This window comes from Mastomys coucha, unplaced genomic scaffold (genome assembly GCF_008632895.1).
Source record: "Mastomys coucha isolate ucsf_1 unplaced genomic scaffold, UCSF_Mcou_1 pScaffold4, whole genome shotgun sequence".
NCBI lineage: Eukaryota > Metazoa > Chordata > Mammalia > Rodentia > Muridae > Mastomys > Mastomys coucha.
Window position 1 is genome coordinate 49,766,104 of NW_022196910.1, and position 7,123 is coordinate 49,773,226.

Sequence of the window (7,123 nt, forward strand, 5' to 3'; positions counted from 1 at the left end):
ACCTCCTAATAGTGTCACTCCCTGGACCAAGCATATACAAACCACCACAGAGATAAAATTATGTGAGGGCGACCTGTTGAGGGGAGACAGTAATAGCAAGAAGGAAAGAAGAAGGGCACCAGAGCTCGTATGACCAGCAAGTAATGTCTATGAAACTCTCAAAAAACAAGCTAATTTTTTAAAAAGAAAGAAATTCATTTTTAAACGGTTTTCACTCAATATATTTCACTGAGAAATACACTCAGAAGGTAGAGGAGATTAGAGGTCTGCTATACAATTCCACAGTCTAGACATCAATTTTCAATATGTAGATCCTTTATAAAAGGTTAGAAACAAAACCCAATTTTTTATGAGATCTGACAATAGGAAGAAAGAACCCCCAAGAAGGTATTTCAATACTGTTGCTCTTAACCCTCAACTTCTTCATTCTCTACTGTGGCCTCTGCCGCAGGCCGGCCGATCTGGGCCTCCTTCAACCTGTGGGAGAAACAGGGTCCTAGTCAGGTTGACAAGGCATAGGCGAAGAAATGATGGCAGAGACGACACATGAAGTACAGGATCTGAATGTATTTCTTAAAAATGACATCAGACTTTTACAGTCATTGTAAAAGAGAGATGGTAAATCTGGTAGCTCAGCAGTTAAGGTACATCTGAGGCCATCTAAAACACACTGGGTCTAAAGCAGTAGCTATCTCCTCTAGACTGGTGCTGCATCCCCTGGGCCCAAGTGTTCTGGGCCTTGGGACTGTGGATTGCATGAGTCTGAGTCCTAGCCCATCTAAGTTCTAGTGTGAGTCCTACATGTGAGTCCAAGTCGTGTGAGTCGAGCCCTTCTGCACCAAGTGAAAAGCAGGCTTAAGTAGCATACAGCAAGCAGGGCAGATGACAAGAGTCACATAGGCAGGTGACACATCAAGGTCAGTGATCTTACTGACCAAGATCACATATCCAGTTGTGAAGCGGGGCGGAAGCTGGGGCTAATTTGGCATTCCTAGGCTAATTCTTTGGTTCTGCTAGAGGAAAGGAGTGGGGAGTTCCACCTAACACTTCTAGCTAATGTCCTTGAGTGGAAGCCCTTCATTACTCTCTAGTATGTAAAACATTTCTAACTGCCTTAAGGAATGTGCTTGACCTCTGTTGCCAGCTCTGGCAAGGCAGATTCCTTGAGAGAAATTCCAAGTTATGGACAGCTTGGTATTAAACTAGGATAGGTTGGTAATATTGTGTTGGCCAGGAAACAATGTCCAATCTTAGCCATTTATGAATCATTTCTTGGGGTACCTTTATGCCTAATTATGAGGGTGTGTTGACGATTGGAAAGACTAATCTGGAACACGTCTGAGTTAGGAGATACCAGCGACTGTCTGAATATCCAGGAGGCACAGAACTCCTTTTGGATCCTTAATGCCTCTTATCCTTAATCAGGCTTTTACCCCTGATATTTTGGATGTGACTGGAGAAGACAAGTGTGCGTGGCAGGTCTCTTTGCCATTCTCTGAGATAACATAAAGAATAAAACATAAGAGAACTTTAACCTACTTTTTAAAATCTATGTCAAAATTTAAAGACAATGAAATTGTGAACTTGAAAGTGAACTCGAATTGCTAATTCATTCTTCTAATTTAACAGGGCAAGAAGGCTAAGACTCATGAAAATTGCCCATCCATCACTCAACTAACTGAACGAGAGCAGAAGTTTAAAAATAACGCAAAAGATTTATTTCCCTTAGTATTTGCATTACTATTAATATAAAACAGCAGAAAATTCTTTTCCCAGTGGGAATGTCTTAAGGACAGTCATCTATTTTCTTTGACATGCCATATTCAAATCAGTGCCTCCTCCTCCTAACCCTGAAAAGCTACAGAGATACCTGTGCTAAACAATACTTCTTTGGAAACACATGATTTCCCCAACTGTACACCATCTGTTGTCTGTCCAGTTTTATATATACTGATAGAAAAGAATTCCTCCCCTGATGATTTTGGTTTTTTGTAAACCAGAAAATTCCAATTGGTCCTCAGATTGCTACATCAGTTTTGACAAACATTCTATCAGAGAACCTACAAAGAAAGGGATCTTGAGATGGAAGAGGTGTGAAAGGGCAAGCAAGGATGGAAAAGGCAATACTGTCATCCATGGGTGGGGTTTGGGTAGGCTATGCTTTCATTATTAGCAATGGCGAACACACACGTTCCGCCATGCTATGGCCTGTTAATCCCTTTTGCTAAACAAATAAAGAGAAAACATAGAGGCTGAACATGACAAATGTATGATTTGAAACAGAGAGATGGGAAGGCATATGAGATGTAAGATAATTACACCAGTCTAACACAGAAGGCTTAGCTAAAATACCGAAATCCTAGGTGTGTGGTGGCTCATGTCTGTAATTCCAGCGTTCATTGGGCAAATACAGGAGAATCACCATAAGTTTAGGGTCAACAGTTCTATATACTGAGATTCAGGCCAGTAAAGATTTACTTAGCAAAATGCTGTATCAAACCAAACCCCAACACAATTGCTGATGCCAAGAAGTGCTTGCTGACAGGAGCCTGGTATAGCCTGGTTCCCTGAGAGGCTCTGCCAGTGCCTGACCAATACAGATGTAGATACTCACAGTCATCCATCAAACTGAGCCTGGAGACCCCAATGGAAGAGTTAGAGGAAGGACTGAAGAAGCTAAAGGGGATTACAACCCCATAGGAAGAACAATAATAGCAACTACCCTGATCACCCAGAGTTCCCAGGGATTAAACCACCAACCAATCCAACTGCATATGTAGCAGAGGATTGCTTTACCTGGCCTCTGTGGTCCTGTGGAGGCTTGATGTCCTACAGTAAAGAAATGCTAAAGTTGTGAGGCTGAATAGGTAGGCCTGTGAGGAGCACCCCCTTAGAGGCTAAGGGGAGGGGAGATGGGATGGGGAGATTGTGGAGGGGAAACCAGAAAGGGGGAGACAACATTTGAAATGTAAATAAATAAAATGACTAATAAAAGTTTTAAAATTCTGTCTCAAAAAAAAAAAAAAAAGAAAGAAAATTCCTGGGAGTCAGCTAGCTCCTTGACCTGAATTTCAGGGTGCCCACTCAACTGACTTCCATTACAACTTACCACACTGTTCTGTAACTGGGTTTTGCTTATCTGTCTCCTCCTTCAAGGGGCAGATTCTGCTTTGAGGGTAAGAACTGTGATCTCCATTTAAAAAAAAAAATTCACTTTACATCCCAATTTCAGCCCCACCTCCTCCCAGTACCCCTCCCACAGATCCTCTCCCCATTCTCTCCTCCCCTTCTCCTCTGAGAAGGGAGAGTCCCACCTGGGTATCACCCCCCCTCCCCGGGGAACAAACCAACAAGGTGCCAATAAACCTACTGCACACACAGATTAATCAATTTAGGTTATCTTGTGTAATGCTCATAAAACTATGACTGTCATACGTGGCATCTTGACATCAAGCTAAATACCATCAGTTTCATCTTAAAGATAACAGATTATCAAATAAAATATTTGACATGGTCTGAATGATGAGATCAAGACCCTGATGCTGTGGTGTAGGTAAGAGCTAGAAGGCTAAGAAGGTGGCAGAGGCACGGACAAGAAGGGACTTGAATGCAGATGCCACTCCTCTCAGCCTTTTGTATCCTGATATTCAGGTTTTATTGGTTTATTTCCAGCTGCTGTCTACATTATTAAAATATCTGCATCCACTTTGAGTCCAACGTACTTTTGACCTTGACCTTTTATACCCAGGCCTTTTAGTCTCTGGAGAGCTGTCATCAGATATGTTTACACAGTCTTCCATAATATATTTAAAGTATAACAAGTACACTGTGATGCGATTCAGAGGGAAAAAAAGGAAAACATCCTGCCACTTACCTTGATGACTTTCATTGATTCTGTCAGCAGATGCATCAACAAATATGGACAAACAAATCATGTAAGCAAGGTCATTTTCTTAGGATGGGAAATGGGAATGCTCTGACATGAATTCACCTTGAAATTTTGAAAAGGGAAATACATATAGATCGTGAATATAGGGATTGCTATTAAAGAGCAAAGGGAAAATTTTATCATTGTTATTTTAGCTCCTTTGCTTCTGTCTTCTTCTGGAACTGGGGATTAAACCTAGAGCCTCAGGCAAGCCAAAGAAAAAGTCCATCTCTGTCTATACCCATGTCCTCTTTTCTCTTTCTATTTTGAGAACAGATCCACTAAGGCACTCAGCCTAGCCTTAGGCTCGCTCTGCTGCCTAGCTGGGTCTTAAATATGGGATCCTCTGGCCCCAGCCTTGGAGGGAGACTTTTAAAACCTATACAGTAACTTCTCTGCCCTCTGCAAGTCAGATTTACATGGGTAAGAGCCACACACCCTAAAGCTGATCCTATTGGAATACAGTGAGCATGGTTTAAGCCTCTTCCCAAAGTTTCATCACTAAGGAAACCATCAGCCTCACCTCACACACATTTGCCTTTCTGAGGCTTATCATTGTCTTCCTAACTCTAAGTCCTGGGTAAATGATGAAGCTTCATTCAAGAAGGTGCCATGAGTTAGCCAGTCTTAAGTAGGACTGAGACTTACGTACACAAGACGGAATTCAACTTTCTTTTTAAGATTTATTTTACTTATTTATTTATTTATATTTTTGCACAGAGATCAGAAGAAGGCATAGGACTCCCCTCCAGCTGGAGTAATGGATAGTTGTGAGCCACCATGTTGGTACTGAGAACTAAATGAAAGTCCTTTACAAGGACAACAAGTACTCTTACTGGCTGAGCCATCTCTCCTGCCCCTGAATTAAACTTTTTATGAATTAATACTATTTAGTCCTCATGAAATATGTATTTATTTGGGCATTTTGCTTAGGAACCAAAGACAGAATCTGGAGTCAGGGACTGAAGCAGAAGCCATGGAGGCGTGCCACTTTGTTGGGGTGTGCTGTGCAAAATTGTGTCTCTGTCCTTCCTTACCTACCTAAGTGATTCTCAGATTGGTTTTAATAAAAATCTGATGGTCAACTAGCTAAGCAGGAAGTAGAAGGCGGGACTTCCTGGGAGGAAGAAAGGAACTCTGGGAAGAAAAAAAGCCTTTCGCCAGGAGTCATGAGAGGAGGCAGACATGACTATAGGCCTGGAAAATATAGCTAGCCATGTCGCTGGATGGAGCAAAGTGGTCAGTTTAACTTAAATGAGCTAGTTGAAAGTCTGCCCTGCTAAGACCCAGGCTTTGAAATATTAAAAGGTTTCTGCATGGTTAGTTGTAAAACTAGCTGGTTAAGGAATAATTGCCACTGTATTTGTTTCCAGCATTAATTACTTTATACAAAAAATAATAATTTTTAAATTTACACTGCTTACTGGCTTGCTCCCACGGTTTGCTCAGCCTGCTTTCTTATAGAATCCTGGACGACCAGCCCAGGAATGGCACCATCCACAAAGGGCTGGGTCCTACCCCATAGATTACTTATTGAGAAAATGCTTTACAGCTGGATCTCATGGAGGCATTTCCTCAACTGAATCTCCTTCCTTTCTGATGACTCTAAATTGTGTCAAGTTGACACACAAAACCAGCCAGGAAACCAGTTATCCCATTTGCTGTGATTTTGCTGTCTCATTTCCTCTGAAGCACAGAAGGCATATTCCTCTGTGTTGACCACTTTCTTTACAGAATGTATACTTGTTAGAATCTAATGAGGTTTCCATGGCCTCTGGTCTAGAGGATGGGTTACTTACTTTAGCTGTAGGATCCTTTCAGAAATGCCTCGATAAATAGCTTACCTGGAGGTAAGGGCAAAAATTGGTCCTTTGACCCCCTCATCTGCACCTGCAGTGGCCTCCAGTTTGGAAGAAAGACTTACGCATAAGACATCAACCTTTTTTTAAAAAAAACTTCTTTGCAACACAGATCCATCTGGGCAATGGTGTTGAAGCTTATGTTGTCAATTATTGGTTATTTGTCTCTAACAATTATCTGAAAGTATGTGACAACATTAGACAGGACAAGTTAAATTTTCCCCTTAAGGGTAAGTGTTCTCAAATTGACTGGGAATGAGTAGAGCATATGATGCTTTATTTTGGAGTTTCTCTGATTAATGAGAACCAAGACCCAAAAACTTTACTAGGAATTGGAGTAACATGTTTCCCTCAGCTCCCAGCATGCCTTATTGAGCAAGGACTAAACTTTTTATTTTTTTTTCTAAGATTTATTTATTTTATGTATATGAGTACACTGTAGCTGTCTTCACACACACCAAAAGAGGTCATCTGATCCCATTACAGATGGTTGTGAGCCACTGTGTGGTTGCTGGGAATTGAGCTCAGGACCTCTGGAAGAGCAGACAGTGCTCTTAACTGCTGAGCCATCTCTCCAGCCCAGGACCAAGCTTCTTGACTGTCAAGTCAAGACCTATAGGTTACTTTGACAGATGAGAATCAGGTTTTCATCTTCTTCCCCCACACAAAACATACTCCCAACTCTCAGGTGCAGCAATAATTTTGTTCTTATAAGGATCTGGAATTATCCAAAGGAAACCAAGAAAAAAAGAGCAGCCTATTCTGGCACAATATGTTGAAGGCACAGGGGAAACTGTAAGGTCCCTTCAGTGTTGTGGGAATATTTAAAAATTGAATCCACCCCGAAAACTTCCTTTCCCACCGGGGCCATGTTCTTGAGCTGGTACCGTCCAGCATCACCATGTCCGGGTGGGCTCTCGTTATTTTCTCCCAGCAACATCTCGCTCACATGCAATGCCTTACACCTACAATCATTCATCTAGCTAGCGCCTAGTACCTGGTAGGTAAGGCATGACTCTTAAGGCTTTAATATCCAATCAGACTTACATAATAATAAGATCACAATTTACAAGATACCAATACAATACTTTCAGAACCATATTTTGACCCAATTAATTTAACACTGTAAAAACCTTAGCCTGGTATAACCATGCAGAGTCTGATTAGTCCTCTTTGTCTGACTCTATGATGATAATCTTTCTCCTGCCCTCACCTTTCTCCTCCTCCAACTCTAGCTCCACCTCTCTATTCCTGTCCAATCACAGGCCTGTCCCTTCCCTAATGTGATTGGACAGAGAAAATGCTGCAACACTTCAGAAACAAGCTGGTTATTAGG

At 41.6% G+C, this 7,123-nt stretch overlaps 1 long non-coding RNA gene across 1 annotated transcript in view; it reads left to right on the forward strand.

The window, feature by feature from the left end:
- The first annotated feature begins 5,072 nt into the window (after positions 1–5,072).
- The window catches only part of LOC116076377, a 15,928-nt gene continuing 13,877 nt past the window's right edge, over positions 5,073–7,123 (forward strand). The window contains exon 1 of the long non-coding RNA XR_004112921.1: positions 5,073–5,167. This is a non-coding gene — a long non-coding RNA (uncharacterized LOC116076377). The remainder of the gene's footprint in view (positions 5,168–7,123) is intronic.